The sequence below is a fragment of the Podarcis cretensis genome, assembly GCF_951804945.1.
Source record: "Podarcis cretensis genome assembly, chromosome: 16".
In the NCBI taxonomy this organism is placed as follows: domain Eukaryota; kingdom Metazoa; phylum Chordata; class Lepidosauria; order Squamata; family Lacertidae; genus Podarcis; species Podarcis cretensis.
This window is the reverse complement of record NC_137186.1, coordinates 32,351,605-32,370,677: the sequence shown is the minus strand read 5'-3', so window position 1 is coordinate 32,370,677 and position 19,073 is coordinate 32,351,605. Positions and strand designations below refer to the sequence as shown.

At 45.2% G+C, this 19,073-nt stretch overlaps 1 protein-coding gene across 10 annotated transcripts in view; it reads left to right on the top strand.

The window, feature by feature from the left end:
- Positions 1 to 19,073, top strand: part of ARVCF (ARVCF delta catenin family member) — a 331,955-nt gene that overhangs the window by 44,012 nt on the left and 268,870 nt on the right. Inside the window, exon 1 of one of the 10 annotated variants that reach the window (XM_079956523.1) lies at positions 2,353 to 2,402. The exons of the other annotated variants lie outside the window; for them this stretch is intronic. The gene's annotated coding sequence lies outside the window, so the exon portion shown is untranslated. Of the gene's footprint in view, positions 1 to 2,352; positions 2,403 to 19,073 lie in introns of those variants that run through there. 10 annotated transcript variants of the gene reach the window in all.

Here is a 19,073-nt window from a genome sequence, read left to right as displayed (position 1 = left end):
ACACTGTTTGTTTGTACCATGCTTTACTTTGCTCTATTTGCATTTGTGCATGCTAGAATGTATTTTGTTAGACTGGTGAAGTTGTGATTCCTGCATTGTCAGGATTGGTCCTTCCAACTCTACAACTTGATGATTCTATGAGAAACTTTACTTTGCTCCTGAGAATTAGCCTGATGAAGCCAAGTGACTAATACACATTGCAACAATGCAGCATGTACTTGGAACTGGTCATTTGAATTGAGACCATTATGCATGTGATATACCAATGGCAGAGGAACAAACAGGCTCTGACCAATACCAATGGAGGGCATTTGGTTACAGGATTGGTGTGGGGCTCTTTCTGCATTTCTTGATTGCTGAGCAGCAGACCTCATGGCCAAGTGCCAGATGAGACCAAAAACCTATCAGCCTTGCCCAATCAGAAGGCTCTCTAGATCTGCATGCTTTTTCCTATAGAGGCGGACCATTGTGGCCATCTTTTCTTATATGTGAGTTTGAGTTAGTTAATTCAGATAAACTGTGTACCATAAAGGATTCCTTTGCGCCAATTAAACTGTAAGAGAAGCAGTTGTGCACCAGAGGATTAACGGCGATCTCAGAATGAAGAAATACAGTAGTAGTAATGTTTGTGGCTGGCTGGGATCCTGAACAGGATCCTACCTTTTATTGCAGATTTCAGTTGTCTCTCTAAATGCATCGCTCTTACGTCTGAACTGTGAGCTTTCCAGAGGCATGTGGTTTCTTAAAAACAATTCACTGAAGTGGTTGGATGGAAAGGTCCGTATAGTTAAAGCTATGGTTTTCCCAGTAGTGATGTATGGAAGTGAGAGCTGGACCATAAAGAAGGCTGATCGCCGAAGAATTGATGCTTTTGAATTATGGTGCTGGAGGAGACTCTTGAGAGTCCCATGGACTGCAAGAAGATCAAACCTATCCATTCTTAAGGAAATCACCTCTGAGTGCTCACTGGAAGGACAGATCCTGAAGCCGAGGCTCCAATACTTTGGCCACCTCATGAGAAGAGAATCCCTGGAAAAGACCGTGATGCTGGGAAAGATGGAGGGCACAAGGAGAAGGGGACGACAGAGGACAGGATGGTTGGACAGTGTTCTTGAAGCTACCAGCATGAGTTTGACCAAACTGCGAGAGGCAGTGGAAAACAGGAGTGCCTGGCGTGCTCTGGTCCATGGGGTCAAGAAGAGTCGGACATGACTAAACGACTAAACAACAACAACAACATGCAGATTCCAATCGCCGTCTCTCATCCCACCCCAGCTTTTTTTTACTCCTCTGAAAAAGCACTGGTCTGAGCTGCATGTGAACAATTTCTGTGCAGTAAATCCACAGCCTGTCTTTGGGCTTCCAGAAGCATTAGTTGAATTGTTTGAATCAAGGGCACAGTGGAGACTGTTCCATTCAGCGCCCATGTGTTCATCCTGATAGCCCTTTGTTCCAAGAGTTGGAGGGCTGCAAATTTTTGCTGATGAAAGTGCAAAAACAGCTGGGGTTTTTTGGTGTGTGTTTTTTTTTTAGCAGCTCTCTAAGATCAAGCTACTGTTTGTAGACCTCGGCAGACAATTGGAATGCATCCTCTGTTCGCTGGCTTTGCACAATGCAAACTTGTGACCTCTGCCTCTGGATGCTGGGGATCTGAAAGCGTTGACGTAGAAGACTTGGGCCTGTGCAAAAACTTAATTATGTTGAGTGGATGTGGATGGCATAACTGACCGAATGCTTCTCTGGAAATGCTTCCAGACATTTATCACAGAATCTGTGGCATCCTAAATTGAGTTGTTCCAGATGGTCACCATGTATTGTAAGCAGAGAGCAGGGAGCTATGGGACAAAAAACCCCCCAAAAAACCCTGGTGTGCCAATTCTAGACTTTCACCATCCATGACCTACCAAATTGGTTGTGTTTAGGGCAACGTGCTTCCCAGTTTGTATCTTCAAAAGCGTAACCACTGCATTTATTTAATGGGAGCCCTTCTGAGATCGTATTGCAATCTCCCCCAATCCGGTTGCTATGCAGAAACCCTGTTCAGCAAACTGGGGAAAGTCTTTAATATGCATAGAACAAGTTGTACATACCCTGAACAAGGGTCATTATTTTTTAAAAATTGTTTCAGAAGGGCATAACATCCACTTCATACTGTGTCTTGGCCCTCTGTGCCAGATCAAGAACTTGTTCTCCCAGTCCAGTTTCTGCCAAAGGCTTTAATGCATAAATCAGATTGGAACATAGCCAAGGCATGGGTAACAAGGTGCAGCTGCCACAAAAGGGTTAGAGGCATGGCTATGTGGAAGCTAAGATATTGAGCCAACATGCCCTGTACACTTTCCTTTTGAAGAGTGGGGCAGACACAGCCTTAGTGCAGTAAGCAGCCTGAGTTCTGGGACCAGGTAAGCATACAGGTGCTCCTTTGAGGTGGTTGGGTTTGTGAGGTCTGTTTGCTCCTGCGCTGGTGTCTCCATGTCCTTGGAGATGGGGGTGGTGTTGACACTGAATGGCATCTGATTTAGTTGCCTCTCAAAAATAGAGAGGCTTTTCACTGATACAGCACAGCCCCACAGCAGGAGGTGGCTAAAGGTAAAGGGACCCCTGACCATTAGGTCCCGTCGTGACCGACTCTGGGGTTGCGATGCTCATCTTGCTTTATTGGCCGAGGGAGCCAGCATACAGCTTCCAGGTCATGTAGCCAGCATGACTAAGCCACTTCTGGCGAACCAGAGCAGTGCACGGAAGTGCCGTTTACCTTCCCGCCGTAGTGCTACCTATTTATCTACTTGCACTTTGACATGCTTTGAAACTGCCAGGTTGGCAGGAGCAGGGACCCAGCAACGGGAGCTCACCCCGTCATGGAGATGTGAACCGCCGGCCTTCTGATTGGCAAGTCCTAGGCTCTGTGGTTTAACCCGCAGTGCCACCCGCGTCCCAGGAGGTGGCTAAGGGTGTTTTTGATATCCTAGGGGGTGGAACAATCCTTTGCCAACCCACTTGAGCCTCCATCCTCATGACTGATGGCCTCCCTGAGCTCAGACACTTCTTGGTATCTTGGTTTCACCCCTCCTACCCTCCTAGAACCCTCCTAGGATGCTTCCCAAGGGCATAAAGGTAAAGGGACTCCTGACTGTTAGGTCCAGTTGCAGAGGACTCTGGGGTTGCGGCGCTCATCTCGCTTTACTGGCCGAGGGAGCCGGCGTACAGCTTCTGGGTCATGTGGCCAGCATGACTAAGTCACATCTGGTGAACCAGAGCAGCGCATGGAAATGCCGTTTACCTTCCTGCCAGAGCACTTGCACTTTGACGTGCTTTCGAACTGCTAGGTTGGCAGGAGCTGGGACTGAGCAACGGGAGCTCACCCCGTCACGGGGATTTGAACCGCCGACCTTCTGATTGGCAAGTCCTAGGCTCTGTGGTTTAACCCGCAGCGCCACCAGCAACGGGAGCTCACCCCGTCATGGAGATGTGAACCGCCGACCTTCTGATTGGCAAGTCCTAGGCTCTGTGGTTTAACCCGCAGCGCCACCCGCGTCCCAGGAGGTGGCTAAGGGTGTTTTTGATATCCTATTATCCTTTGATAATAGCACCACCTGCGTCCCTCCAAAGGGCATACAACTCCCCAAGTTCCTCCCATTCCTCCTCAGGATTCGGACATCCCCTCCAAGACAGCTCCACGGGGTTTATGGTACACACAGAGAGATTTCTGTTTCTGGGAGGTGCAAGCTATCTTGGTGATGTTCAAATTTTTCGCGACACAGAGATACCCTTGTAATGTTGTTGCTTTTCTTAATTTTCATAGTGGAATATAGACAATTACCAGCTGAGATATCTGTGTAAGGTTGGTTGGTCTAATTGATTTTTCTCCGCTCAGAGGCATCCATGCACGCTATAGGTATTTGGTGCTCTGAATGCTGCATTAATGGGCATTTAATATACATTGCAGCAGGGAGACTGACATTTAGGAATCAGGGAGGTAAAATACAGTTACCTCGTTGTACTTTTGCCAAATCGCTCTTGAGGGAGAATCACAAAACTGTGTTATAAAAAAAGCTTCTTGAAAATACAGTGGTACTTCAGGTTACATACGCTACCTGCACTTTGAAACGTTCTGTTTGCTTTTCGTGGCCTTTTGTGTAAGCTGGTCTTTACAGTAGGTGCTGTAACTCAATACCCTGGGAAGTACATATTAAAGTCAGGTGATTCCTCAGGGCTTCATTCATGCACACCTCCTTTAAAACATATAATATCACAGCTTTTTTATTGAGCTGCTTCACTGGACAATTCTATTCAGGGAGGGTTGACTCATTAGGGCAAATAAAGGTAAAGGTAACGGGACCCCTGATAATTAGGTCCAGTCGTGACCGACTCTGAGGTTGCGGTGCTCATCTCGCTTTATTGGCCGAGGGAGCCGGCGTCCAGCTTCCGGGTCATGTGGCCAGCATGACTAAGCTGCTTCTGGTGAACCAGAGCAGCGCACAGAAACGCCGTTTACCTTCCTGCCGGAGCGGTACCTATTTATCTACTTGCATTTTGACGTGCTTTTGAACTGCTTGGTTGGCAGGAGCAGGGACCGAGCAACGGGAGCTCACCCCGTCGCAGGGCTTCGAACCACCAACCTTCTGATCGGCAAGTCCTAGGCTCTGTGGTTTAACCCACAGTGCCACCCGCGTCCCTAACCTTACTCCAGATAGCAACTAGTTAAAAGTTTTCTCGAAATGATGTACAATCTGCCAGAGAAGTGAGAAACTGAACTCTCAAGGCAGAAGCTTCTTCTCTTCCTTCTTTTCTGCCTGGAGACAGAATCTTGAGGTCACTGTTTATTGGCCACGGTCATCAAAGTCTGCTTGGACGGCTATAAATATGGGACGCTGAGGCAGAACAAGCTGTTCCATTAGTTAGTAGGCAATGACCTGCCACCGTCCAAATTAGGGGAATAATTCTATCTTTAGAGAGCTCAGCTAGATGAGATGGCTACCCACCAATTACTTCACAACCTTAGAACGTCCGATGTTGTGGTTTATTCATTTATCTCTGAGTATTCTAAGCGCTGTTCTTACTCATGATTGTGTGCTATTAAAAGTTCTCTCTTTTATAAAGATTCTTTATTACAAAACAATTTACATAGAACATAAACACAACAAAAAAAGACATAAACAGACCATAGACACTGACTAACACCACCTCATTTGACATTACATACCCTTTAACTTCCGATTCACCTCATGGTGCTTTTTATATCTTATTAGTCTATACACACTTCATTTTTATTATTCTTTTCAGGTAATTGTCAGGGGGAAAATTACTTTATAATTTCCTTAAACTTTAAGATTCAATCCAAATCTGTCAGGAGATTTGTGTTATTACAGTACTTTTTAAGATCTTCTTTGAACATTGTCCAATCTTTACTAAATTTCTGGTTAGAATTTCCTCTTATTCTCCCAGTCGTCATTGCAAGTTCTGAATATTCTATCATCTTTGCTTGCCAATCAGTTTTTGTGGGGATTACACCACCTTTCCAATTTTTTGCTATTAAAATCCTCACTGCTGTGGTTGCATATATGAAGAGGGTTCTGTGATTTTTTTGTATATCAATGGACATAATGCCTAACAAAAAGGTTTCAGGTTTTTTTTAAAATGAGAATTTAAAGATATTTTTTAGTCCATTGTATATTATATCCCAAAATTCTCTTATCTTTGCACAGTCCCACCACATGTGCATAAACATACCAACCCCCTTTTTTGCATCTCCAGCAGACGTCGGAGCTTTTCATGTACATCTTGGCCAGTTTGGCTGGGGTCAGATACCAGCTATTAAAAGTTTTCTTAAGGCTGTATTCAGTGTTCTCCATCCATTAGCACAAGGGGTGTGGCGCTAAAGGATGGGTGAGTTTCAGTGTCGCGCAACTGAGGAATCCAGCGCTACAGTTGTACAGGCGGAAATGTCTTGCACAACAGATTGTTCAATATGTTGTGGAACAATATTACCAGAGGCTGCTTCTGCATTCTCTTGCACAACAATGTCCCACTGGCACAAAACAGTTTACCGGGAGAACCATTATGCTGCTAAGTGACTTTAACTTAGAGCCACATTGGCTACAACCCTCTATCTGTAGCGACGACAGATACACTGCTGAATCTTACCTGTTATGATAGGAGGTACATGCTACCATGCATAAAAGCAATAATCTGTTTGTGACCCCATTTTAAGATTCAGGCTTATGAGGTAATGTCTCAATCAGGCTCAGATCTCCAATCCTTGAAAGGGGGGCTTGCGGGAGATTGTCACCACAGTGTTGTACCTTTCCCCCTGTTAACCTTAGATGGCAATCCACATATATTATAAGCTGCCTAGCTTCCTGCTGGAAAGAACTAATACCCTTGGATTTCTGGCACTTTGAAGTGGGACGTTAAATATTTACCCAATTTGGTTATTTCAAGCAGGTTATTAAATGAAATCCAGGGTTGGGGAGTAGGATCTCTGGAGACAGGATTGATAAACAAAATAACATATAGTTAAACCCTCACATTTTACCTTTGTGTTGCTTAGAAATGGGGTCAAAATTCAATTCATTTTGCCCATGTATTACTCTCTTTCTGAGATCACATGCAACCCAAGACACAGCCATCCTTCAGAATTCACATTTGTCTGAATATTGCAATGCAATTCTCCAGCCAAGTAATGTGTACAAAAATTAATATATTAGGCTGAAGTGTGCATATAAATGTATATGTTCATGAAAATAACACCTGAAAATGCGTTATATTTGGGAACATTGCTTTGCCCCCAAAATGTGTCCATTAGGCAAAATTGCATACAAAAATGTGTATATTAGGAAAAATTCACACTAAAATGCTGAGGAATTCAGATGAGGAATTTATTTATTTGTTTGTTTGCAAACTGAGGTGGAAACATGGAGAATTGAATGGAGGCCATTAGTGGACTACTTGTTGAATTATCATACTTATATGAAATCCTGTACAGGATTTGAGATACGAGCAATGGAAGAATGTAGAGAATGGCTATTTGGGGCTTAGAAAATAAATGTAGATGTGATTTAATGCAGCTGCTAAGGGGGAATAAAAAAACATCAGGGAAGGAGGGATGGGAAATCAAGAAGAAAATGTGTTAAAAATGATACATATGATTGGAATATTTAATAAAAACCATTGTAAAGAAAGAAATGTGGAGAACTGTAATTAAGATTGGATTTTTTTAAAAAAACCAAAACAAGAAACTGAAATGGTCAGATTCACATGTCAGTAGTTTCGGCTTAAGACCCCCCCCCTCCACACACAAATAGAGAGTCACATGAAGGACACTTACAAATTTTCACTTCAGTTTGTTGCAAATAAATTGGCTATCTTTACCTGCACTCTCTGTTAAGGAGAAAAAAACCTCCTCTTGAAGGAGGTTGTCAGTGAGAAAATAGTAGAAGGTGAAGAGCCCTGAGGGGAAAGGGATCAGTTTGACAAAACTACTCAAGGGCAAGGTGCTTATGTAAAAGGAGGATATGGCAAGCGAGTAACAGCTTGAGGAAGCGGTACATGGACTGCTTTTGGGTGGCACAAATTGCATCACAAATCTGAAGAAGAAGAAGAACAGGGGTTTGCAAAAGCTGAGGGGGGGGGAAGAGCATCACCTCAGGCAGATGGGGGTCAAGAGTGAGGTGATAAAACTAAGAACTCAAACTGACTGATTCACAGAGGTGAACGACTGGGTCAAGGAGCTGAAGGCACAGAATTCTCATTTGGAGAAGGCACTGATGGCAAAAGGCAGCTCTAGGAAGAGCTTTAGCGCAGCTCAGGCGAGGGTGTCAGGTGTGCGTGCAGGAGCCAGGCCCTGTGACCAATAGGACTTTGCAGGACTGGGGCCTTCCTAAGTTTGTTCTGAAGAGGCAAGGCGCAGCCACACAGGTGAGGCCGATTGGTAACTCACAGCACCTGGTGGCAAGAGCTGGGAAGGGATATAAGGTCAGCATTTCCCTTCGGCTCTTTGCCACAGCAACACATTTCCTGCCTTGCGGTGTTTGGCTTCTTGCTTCCTGATCCTTCTTGACTCCCTGCTTCTTGATCCTCGGACCCCTGACTTCGTGACTCCTTGCTCCTTGATCCTCGGACCCCTGACTTCGTGACTCCTTGCTCCTTGATCCTCGGACCCCTGACTTCGTGACTCCTTGCTTCTTGAGCCTCGGACCCCTGGCTTTGTGCCTCCTTGCTCCTTGAGCCTCAGACCCCTGACTTCGTGACTCCTTGCTCCTTGAGCCTCGGACCCCTGACTTCGTGACTCCTTGCTTCCTGACCCTCGGACCCTTGTCTTCTTGACTTCTGGCTCTCTGACCCTCGGACTCTTGGCTTTCTGACTCCTGGCTTCTGGACCCCGTTCCTGGTCTCACCCCCCCCATCTTGCCCCCGGTCCTGACGTCCCCTGCTGGGACTTTGATCGCCCATGAACCGGGCCATGACAGAGGGAGGTGAAACATGAGGTGTCTCAACACCCCACATGCTGGCAGAAGAAGAACCCTGCGGATCAAACCAGAGGCCCATTCTCTTCTCACAAGGGCCTCTGGGAAGCCCACAAGAAGAACCCCACTGCAAATTTATTTCCTTGCTTGTGATTCCCAGCAATGGCATTCATAGAAACACTTGCTTCTGACAAGAATGAGAGAGACAGGCTGAGGTGAAGAAAGGGAAGTAAAAAACTGCCTAGCCTCTAAGAAGCTACTCTGTCACTGGGGAAAAATTGCTTGGAGCCAAGGCCCAGAAGGAACAACAACAACAAAATGGCATCAGGTGAAGGCACCTGCCTGGTATCCATAGGTACTTCCACCCTGAAAAATCTATTCTTCCAAATGCAGAACGGATTTTATGTGGCAGTGCCAGTCCCTCAGACTGAGGTGCTGGAGTGGACCTGTGCGGGGTAAGGCAATCTTGCAAGGAAACTGTTTCCCAAACTGTTAAAGGCTTTATGTACTAATAGTAACACCTTGAACACGAGTCATCAGTGAGTCTCGCCATATTGACTTACGAATTGTGGTATAATGGCATGGTTGGGAAAGTGTCCTGGATTTTAATATATATATATATATATATCCAGGTTTAGTTTGCAGGTCCAAACAGTTTCGTACTTTGGATCCTTAAGTGCCTTACACTCTACTGGATCCTCTGGTTTTAGGGGCAACACTTTCTATCATTTTGCATTGCCAGTTGCTGGTCCAAATACAGACGCCAATCCTCTTCTAATCTTGTCCTCCACTCCCTGCTGTTATGCTTCTGAGCTGCTCCTGTTAAACCCTGGTGTGTTTCTTCTGACAGTACAATGGCTTCCTTTCCCACAGTGTCATAAACCTTACATTATAATCTTTATGATCTTTAATGATTGAATAATATTTTCTTGATGGTAACCAGCATCTCCTTTCTCTTTGATAACCAAAGCAACATGTGGTGTTTTTTTGTTTTGTTTTTAACTAACACTGCTTTAATGATAAAAAAGAATCACTTTCATCTTTAAATCACATCAATTTACTTGCATGATAGTATAGCCCACGTATGCCTAATCCTCTCTCCCACCTCCCTTTAATCTTGTCCTGATTTACAATTTATCTTAGGCCTTTCGCTGTTTCGTGTAAAAACTCAATTGCTTTCTTTTAATCTTTTAGTAGATTATCTCATATTAGCAAAGGTATATTCTGGAATGAGTAAAAAACAATTCTTGGCATTAGATTAATTCATATTGTGTTTACTCATCCAAAAGCAGGAGGCTTTTAGTTGAGATGGGGCTTGTACATTTTTTGGTAACCTTTGAGAACCACTTTGCCTTATAGAAGGTCTTGCGCAGGTGTAAGGAATCTAAAGTCTTCCAGATGTTGCTGCACTACAGTCTCCATGATTCCTGGCCATTGGCCATGCTTGCTGGGACTGATGGGAATTGTAGTTGAGAAGCACTTGGAGGTTTTTCACACTTGGTCTTGGATCTGTATCAACTGTGTGTGTGTGTGTGTGTAATTTTTACTATACCAATTGTGAGTCGCTGCTCTTTATAAGGTAAAGGGTAAAGGGACCCCATGACCATTAGGTCCAGTCGTGGTCAACTCTGGGGTTGCGGCGCTCATCTCGCTTTATTGGCTGAGGGAGCCAGCGTACAGCTTCCGGGTCATGTGGCCAGCATGACTAAGCTGCTTCTGGTGAACCAGAGCAGCGCACGGAAATGCCGTTTAGCTTCCCCCTGGAGCGGTACCTATTTATCTACTTGCACTTTGATGCGCTTTCAAACTGCTATGTTGGCAGGAGCTGGGACCAAACGAGAGCTCACTCCGTCGCGGGGATTCAAACCGCCGACCTTCTGATCGGCAAGTCCTAGGCTCTGTGGATCAACCCACAGCGCCACCCATGTCCCTGCTGCTCTTTATAGCAGATCATAAAATCATAGAATTGTAGAGTTGGAAGGGATCATGAGAGCCATCTAGGTTAACCCCCTGCAATGCAGGAATCTCAACTAAATCATCCATTGAACCTCTGCTTCAGATAGGTAGCTAAGTGGCACTTGGTGAAGTAAGCAAACCATGATTAATTGTGACGGATAATGTTTAGCCTATGCCGAAGGAGGGAGCACAAGAGACGTATTTGTTTGTCAGAATGCAAATGCACCATGAAAATAACCCTACAGAACCCTGCATGCTAACACTGAGAAGAATTCTCCTGGGCAAATGCTTTCACAATATCCAGTGGCTTTTCTTTGGGTTCAGAGCTGCAACACACACTGTTTACACATTGCACCCCTTGAAGCAAAACACAAACCCTGGAGTTCTTCCTGGTTTGGGACCAACCCACAGCAAGATGGGGCACAGAAGGTCTTAGAATTTGGGAATGAACTGCTCAAAGAGCAGAGCAAAAGAAAATGAGGGAGAAAGTGGATTTCCAACACTCTGCCCCTCTCATAATTTTTATTTGGGGGCATTTGGACTAGCTAGTCATCAGACGAGAGCTTACTCATAATTCTCTTCCTATGGTAATACATAGCAGTTGTATTACCAAAGTTTGAAGAAACTTTGGACAACAGACAGGGCCTTGTCAGTAGCTGCATCTTCTTTTGACTCTTCTTTCTCAGAGAAGCCTGTCAGGCTTGCTTCCAGTCTCCACCTTCCAGAAATTGGTTTGGCCTTTTGTTTACATGTTGCCGTTAAATGTTGCCCAGGTCACATCAGCGCCATGCATTTCTTCCTATATACATAGAAATGTAAGGCTGTCATCACGCAGTCCCCAGGGGAGGTTTGTAGTGCTGCACACCACAATCCCGGGTTTGCCCAGAGTCAGAGTGCAGCCCCCATTGGAGAATTCAGTGCCCATTCAGAATCCTGCATTTGCATGAAGCCATAGCAGGAGAAGAGAGAGAAATGAATGCAGGTTTTAAAATGGCAGTTTTGCACCTGTTGGATCGGGCCAAAGGTCCATCTAGCCTGGTATCCTGTTATCACAGTGGCTGATCAGTTGCCTGTGAAAACTATCATCCGGGTTCTTTAGGGGAAATCATATGTTTTAAATGTGTTTTAAACATATGGGGCAGATGTGACATTATTTTTCAGCACTGTTTTGCAGTTGTAATAGTTGGTACATTTCTAATGACCATTTGGCCTTATTTCGGTGTCGTGCTTGCAATGATAAGCTGCCCTGCAGCCTTTTTTAAATGGATAGATTTAAAATAAATAAATAGGTTTGGGGGATGTGATCTGCCTGTTCACCTTTTCTCCCGCTCACTGGTTTTCTTCTGCAAACCTCTCGCTGCCCCCAGCTGTTTTTTAGCCTCTTTTCCCCTGGCCAGCCTGAAAGGCAAGGTTAACCTGGCTGAGGAAGAATGGCTTTTGGGATAGGGAGTTCATTTTACCTTGAGCAAATGGTGATTAACGAAGAAAACATTTGCTGAGGGAGCATGCAATTGTCAACACCTTGATTATTTCAGGTCCAGCAGAATTTTCTGACTTTCTTAAAAACAAAAAACAGAACCGAAAATGTTTGCCAATTTAGGAACAAGTAGTGGCTGAGGTGATGTCATAATTATCTCTCAGATTATTTCAGGCACATCTGAAATTTATGACTTTGAAACAAAAGAGAAAACTGCTTTATATAAAACATGTTTTATGTTGATTTAGAAATAGGCATTTGCTGAGGAAACAGCTAATTGTTAGCAACCCTGATTACTTCAGGACTAGATGAATTTGTTTTTTAAAACAAAAACAGTGCTTTAAATAAAACAAAATATAACTATGTGGCTAATCATCTATGTATTTTAAATTATATATGTAAGTTATTGGGTAATAAAGATGGGGGTGGGGAATGAATTTTGAAAGGAAAAGGTGGTCCTTTGTTTTCTCCTCAGTGTAATTCTTAAATTGAATGGTCCGGAAAGAATGTTTATTTTATTTATCTGTAGCCTATTGTTCTGGAATACCACAGTTAAAGTTAATGGGGAAAACACAAGTTTTCCTAAATTGTTTGTTCTGGCTAGCAGAACAACTCTACAAATCTCCCAGCACATGGAGCTAATTCATATATCCAATTCCCAAGCTGCTGCTGCTACTGTTTATCTAAACAGGATGGACCAGCAACAAAATGTTGCAGTGTGAAGTGTTCCAACAAGTGACCAGGGGTCTATTTCCAGGATGCCCCATACCCCTGCTGCCCTGATTTTTGTCCCATAGGCCCCAAATCACCATACTTTTAAAGCAGTATTATAGCACATTAAATGACAATGGCTTCTCCCAAAGAATCCTCAGAACTGTAGTTTGTTAAGGGTGGTGAGAGTGGCTAGGAGACCATTATCCCTTTACCAGATCAGTTTAATAATCCCTCTTCCCAGAGAACTCCGGGAATCGTAGCTATGAGAGGGGGGGAAATGGGTCTCCTAAGAAGTCTCAGCCCCCTTAACAAACTACAGTTCCCAGGATTCCTTGGGGGAAGCCGCAACTGCTTAAAGTGGTATGATACTGCTTTAAATGTACAGTATAGTACAGGGACGCGGGTGGCACTGTGGGTTAAAGCACAGAGCCTAGGACTTGCCGATCATAAGGTCAGCGGTTCAAATCCCTGTGATGGGGTGAGCTCTCGTTGCTCAGTCCCTGCTCCTGCCAACCTAGCAGTTCGAAAGCACGCCAAAGTGCAAGTAGATAAATAGGTACCACTCCAGCAGGAAGGTAAACGGCGTTTCCGTGCGCTGCTCTGGTTCGCCAGAAGTGACTTTGTCGTGCTGGCCACATGACCCGGAAGCTGTACACCGGCTCCCTTAGCCAATAAAGTGAGATGAGCGCCGCAACCCCAGAGTCGGCCACGACTGGACCTAATGGTCAGGGGTCCCTTTACCTTTACCTTATAGTGCATATGGGGACTTAGCCACAGAACATGCTTACTCCTCACTGGGGATTTTGCCTCCTTATGTTCCACCCCTTCCAGGTCTTGTCCCCACCAGCACACCTGCAAATATTTGAGTTTCCTGGAGCAGGCTGATATCTGGCTCCTTTCTGGGAGTGGTAGTGCCATTTTGGCTACTTAAGAATCCACAGATTGAGAGGTGAAAAAGTTTAAGTATCTCTTGGCCTGTCCACAGAATATGGGCTGGGCCACACACTTTGCTCTGGTGGTTCCCATGAAGTCTGTGTCACTACATTGGGTTGGCAGGGAAACCTACAGGATGAGAACATGTTGTGTTCTGATCCAATGACAGATCCCACAGGAAAAGAAGTGAGGTTGCAGGACCACGGATAGCTCCGACTGAGACACTTGCTCTGACAAAGGTTGGGAGCAGCCAAGAGGCCCCTTCAGTTTCTGTCTCCAGAACACCACCTCTAGGCTGCACCCCCTGGCAATCCTCTGTTCCATTGCCTCCCTCCTGGTGGGCTCTCTCTGCTGCTGGAACATTGATGTGTCTTGGGAGGCATCTGGTTCTTCAGACTCAGGGAAAGGTATCCATGAGGTCCAGCCTCTGGCCCTACAAAACCCTGGTGGTCCAGGATGTTCTTCTGAGGCTTCTGGTCTCTTCTAGCAGTCAGCTCAGAGCTATGAACCTGTTCTGGTAGCCATCTTCTAATATCTAAAGGGCTGTCACATGGAAGATGGAGCAAGCTTGTTTTCTGCTGCTCCAGAGAGTGTGATCTGAACCAATGGGTTCAAGAAACAAGATTCCAAATAAACATTAGGAAGAACTTTCTGAAGGTAAGAGCTGTTCAACAGTGGAACTGAGTACCTCGGTAAGTGGTGGACCTTCACTGGAGGTTTTTAAACAGTTTGGATGGCCATTTGTCAGAGATTCTTTCGTTGTGATTCCTGCGTTGCAGGGAGTTGGACTAGATGACCCTTGATGTCCATCTTAGCACTATAATTCATGATTCCATAGCTCCTTTGTTGGTGCCTCTGCAACCTCCAGCTCTGGGTTGTTTTTGGATTATGGGTCCTGACAGAAAGACCCAGTTCATTTGGCTAGTAGGAACTAGATTAAAATTCCTTTGCAGTTGATTTTTATTGATGAAGGTCTCAGTGATACAAGGAGAGAGCTATACAGACTCAATGTGGTGCCTGCTCTTTATGTTTCTTGGGTGGTGATGAAGAGTATAGGTATCCCGGGAACATTGGGTAATATCAGAGGAGAATTAAGGTGAGGCTAGAATGACTCATTGGGACGCGGGTGGCGCTGTCGTCTGATCTAAACCACAGAGCCTAAGGCTTTCTGATCGGAAGGTCAGCGGTTCGAATCCCCACGACGGGGTGAGCTCCCGTTGCTCAGTCCCAGCTCCTGCCAACCTAGCAGTTCGAAGGTACAATTAGATAAATAGGTACCGCTCTGGTGGGAAGGTAAACAGTGTTTCCGTGTGCCTCTCTGGTTTCGCCAGAAGCGGCTTAGTCATGCTGGCCACATGACCCGGAAAAACTGTCTGCGGACAAACATCTGCTCCCTCGGCCAGTAAAGCTAGATGAGCACTGCAACCCCAGCGTCGTTTGTGACTGGACTTAACTGCCAGGGGTCCTTTAGCTTTTTTACGAGTGACTCATTGTATTGAACATGCAGGCTTTGAAAATTGCTGCATATTATTTTGCATTATAGCAGCTTGGTCATATCTTGGCTGCGAAAGGTTCCAGTGTTGGCCATTGTGTGCCTATCACAGTCACTGCCTTTACTATTTTATGCTCCCATTGTCCTGTTTATCTTTGATGTGTGATAAGGCTGATAGCCAAATTTCCAAGAAAAGAAACTGAACCGGATCTGCTGAAAGTTTTTGACAAATGGAGTAGGCTGTTCCCACTTAGGAAAAAGCAGAGCTGGCCTGGCCATGAGACAGGGAGAGGCGACCCACTTTAAGGAGCAGATTTTGGTGTATAATTAACACGGAGCAAATAGTCTATTGTTTAGTTTATTAGAATGCCTTTACCGCCATGTGGGTGCAATTTGGATTTTCCTCTTGCAAGAAGCAGAATGATCTTGGACAGTAACTGGGCAGCAGGCATGGCAGACGTGGCAGCACTATCAGCAATTGTCAATTGTACCCCTGTTCTCTCTTCTTTTTTGGCATGATGACTGCTCTTAGGACTGGCTGCTTGCCATTCCCTGTCTCATTTCACATTTTGACCATTTCCTTATGAGCTATTGACCTGAAAGTATGAAGACGCTAAGTGCATTTGGTACACACCTCTTTGTACCTGCTCCCTATATTAAAGGTAAAGTGACCCCTGACCATTAGGTCCAGTCGTTGCAGCGCTCATCTCACTTTACTGGCCAAGGGAGCCGGTGCACAGCTTCTGGGTCATGTGGCCAGCATGACTAAGCGAACCAGAGCAGCGCACGGAAACACCATTTACCTTCCCGCCGGAGTGCTACCTATTTATCTACTTGCATTTTTGGGGCATGCTTTCGAACTGCTAGGTTGGCAGGAGCAGGGACTGAGCAAGGGGAGCTCACCCCCTGTTGCGGGGATTCAAACTGCAGACCTTCTGATTGGCAAGCCCAAGGCTCTGTGGTTTAACCCACAGCGCCACCCGCATCCATAATGTAGGCATGTAGTTGCGCATAAAAACTTTTATATAGCCTTTAGTGGTCTGCTGAAAGGGCAGTGCCCCCTTGGCCTTAACCTCTGAACATCTCTCTGGAAACAAATCAAATTAAAATCTCCTTTCAAGGTGCAACTTGGCTCTGTGCACAGCGCCACACCCAGGCTCATTAGAGCTGATTAGTTCCTGAAAATTGCAGTGTGATATTCTAATCAACCAACTGCAGACTTTGACACAATGCTGTGTCCAACCAGGGTAGATGGAAGATATGTTTCTGCATCAATCTCCTCTTGTCCTTCCCCGTTTAAAAATGTGTGCGTTATCTTCGGTCAGTGCACATTCCTTTCAAGAACAGGCTTGTAAATAAGGTTGCTTTCCTTGGCGAAGAGAGAATGCTTTGAAGGCAACGCAAAGGAGTCCTTTGAGACTGGGAGGGTGAGGAGCTCTGGGTAAATTTCCTACTTCTGACCCCTTCTTGCTTCTTTTGTTTTGGAATATGTTTGCACTTTCTACCTCTCAGGGGGACCTTTGAAGCAGTTACAAAGACAGGCAAAACAACTCCCCTCCCCCTGTGTTCAACTCAAAAGAGGGAAGTGCCCGATACCTTATGAGGGAATTTGCTTTCTAGGGTTTCCTGTGTATAGAACATGCTTGGCAGCCCATTCAGTGTGGGGAGAGGTGGAGCAGCAGGGGATTTTTGGTAACCCTGTCAGAAGGTAAAGGCAAATGTGAGGTAAGAGAATAGCCTAGAAGCTGGGGATGGGGCAGGGGGATGGGAGGGAGAGGCACAACTCAGGAAAACAGGAGAAGCAGGTGGTTAGGAGGCAAACAAGCAAATTTGTCATGAGTAGTTCAAAAGACTTATTGGTATATCAGCCTGAAATTGCTAGAGTGCTTTTGCACTCAGGGCCTGCTTGCAGGCTTCCAGTAGGCATCTGGTAGACTACTGTGAGATAGGTAAAGGTAAAAGGTAAAGGACCCCTGGACAATCGTCCAGTCCAGTCAAAGGCGACTATGGGGTTGCGGCGCTCATCTCACTTTCAGGCCGAGGGAGCCAGTGTTTGTCCACAGACAGCTTTCCGGGTCATGTGGCCAGCAGGACTAAACCGCTTCTGGCGCAATGGGACACCGCGACGGAAACCAGAGCGCATGGAAACGCCGTTTACCTTCCCGCCACAGTGGGACCTATTTATCTACTTGCGGACTTCTGGAGGCGGCGCGAACGGCAATGGCGGTCCTCTTCCTTCGGTGAAGGGGTAGCTCCGTGGGAAACGGGTCGTCCGCTACGGCGAAGCGGAGACCCACTTCGGAAACCCACAGGCAGCAAAAGCCTGTGGTCTCGGGACCCGGCGGGCGCTGGAAGCAACCCCTGAAACGTTGAAGGAACCCCATAAGGGGCTCCGGAACGGGGAGGGGGTAGTGGCGCTGTGGGTCGTTTCGCAAGCTACGGAGTGAAGCCGCGCTGCTGCTGCCGGTGAGCGCTGACCTTTTTTCCTGAAACTCTCTGATGTGGAAAAGCAAAAACCCGTGAGTAAAGAAGGACTTTATTAAATTGAAGACTAAAATCTATTGAATTTGGCTGAAAGCGGAGCGACGAAAAACAGGAAGTCCGTCTTCCGCTGTCATTGAACTTCAAAGCAAAGAGCTGGAGGAGTGGAGGTAAAGAAAGAATTCTTAACCTAATTGATCTGGGCAACCACTGAACTTTTTCTGTAAGCGAATAAGGATTCTAAGCATTTGATCTTATGTTCTATACTTGCATCGTGATACCTTTCTTCTATTTGGAAATATAATTTGAGTAAGAAACCCAGGTGCTGGAGCTGCCTGAGTAACTGAGCTGTCAGCTTGCAGATTTGGTTGCTTTGAATTAAAAATTGCAACAATCTGAGGGAGTTTGGACTTGCTACTTTGAAGCATCATCTGAAATACCAGTATGCACTGTTTGAAACAATGTGGCGTTAATACTAACTCTGCTTAAAACCTGTTATTGAAGGTTCCTGGACTTAAAACTTGATTTTAACAATTTTACTAGAATTGATCTCTTCCCTAAAGACATTTTAAGCTCCCCCTAGAGGATTTTGGATTTACAGCAGTGACATTATTTTACTTTCCTTTTCCCGGCCTCCTGCTTGACTGTTACCATCTGGGCTGTTGTTTTCTCATGGGAACAACTCAGCTTGACCTTGACTCTTAGATAACTCTGGAATGAGTGGCGCTAGAAAAAAGGGATCAAGAACCAGACAAACAACTTTAACAACTTTAACTGCAGCTTCTCAGGCACGTAGATCATCTGTACCTACTTTGCCTTCAGAGGAAAAAGCTGCTTCTCTGCCAAAAGCAGGGGAGGAAGAAATTGAGCAATTACAATAGGAAGATATGGCCTCAGGAGCAACTGCTTCTATTTTAGAGAAAATTTATGAAAAATTGGAATCTCTGGATAAGAGAGTGGAATCTTTGGATAAGAAAGCTGATGAGCAAACAGCTAAAATTGATCAAAACACAGAATGTTTAAATAGACTAACTGGACAAGTATCACAGAACGTACAAGCAATTGGAGAATTGACGGGGGCCACAGCAGAAAATCGGAAATTGGCTGAGGATACTAGTCAAAGACTTGGAATTTTGGAACAAGAGGTAAGACCACTCCGTAAACAAGTAGATGAACATCAGACTTATCTTTCTATGACAGAACTGCGGAATCGGGAGAGTAACTTAAGGATAAGGTCGATACCAGAAGTGGAAGAAGGCAACTTAGCTGAGTTTTTGACTAAAGAACTTTCCAAGTTTTGGAATTTAGAGGAAAAGGACTTTAAAATCGTATCAGCTTTTAGGCTTGGAAGACTTATAAAGAAAGAGAAACCCAGAGACTGTTTGATAACATTGAGATCAAAGGAGGAAAGGGATAGGATTTTGGGCCTACACTACGGAAAGTCACTGGACATTTCGGACAAAAGAATTGAAATTTACAAGGATATTCCTAAACAACTGCTGGACCTTAGATCCGGTTACCTCGAATTGGTTAGATTGTTGAGGAGCAATTCAAT